Source organism: Crotalus tigris, unplaced genomic scaffold (assembly GCF_016545835.1).
Source record: "Crotalus tigris isolate CLP2741 ecotype Arizona unplaced genomic scaffold, ASM1654583v1 scf7180000023618.1514416, whole genome shotgun sequence".
NCBI lineage: Eukaryota > Metazoa > Chordata > Lepidosauria > Squamata > Viperidae > Crotalus > Crotalus tigris.
Genome location: NW_024100082.1, coordinates 504,845 through 505,067, shown reverse-complemented (window position 1 = coordinate 505,067; position 223 = coordinate 504,845).

Below are 223 nucleotides of genomic sequence, written 5' to 3'. Positions count from 1 at the left end.
CTTTAACCAGCCTAGTGTACTATCAGTTTGAATGAAACTATCAGATCTTCAAAAATGTTCTCTAGTGATCATCCAGATTTTTGTACTCTTGATATTGGAGCTATAATTTGGTTACTCTCTCCTAGATCAGGAGTCCCTGCACTCAGTCACTCGAGCACTGGTCATCTCATGCCTGGACTACTGCAATGCATTCTACATGGGGCCCTTGAAGAGCTGGTGCAGA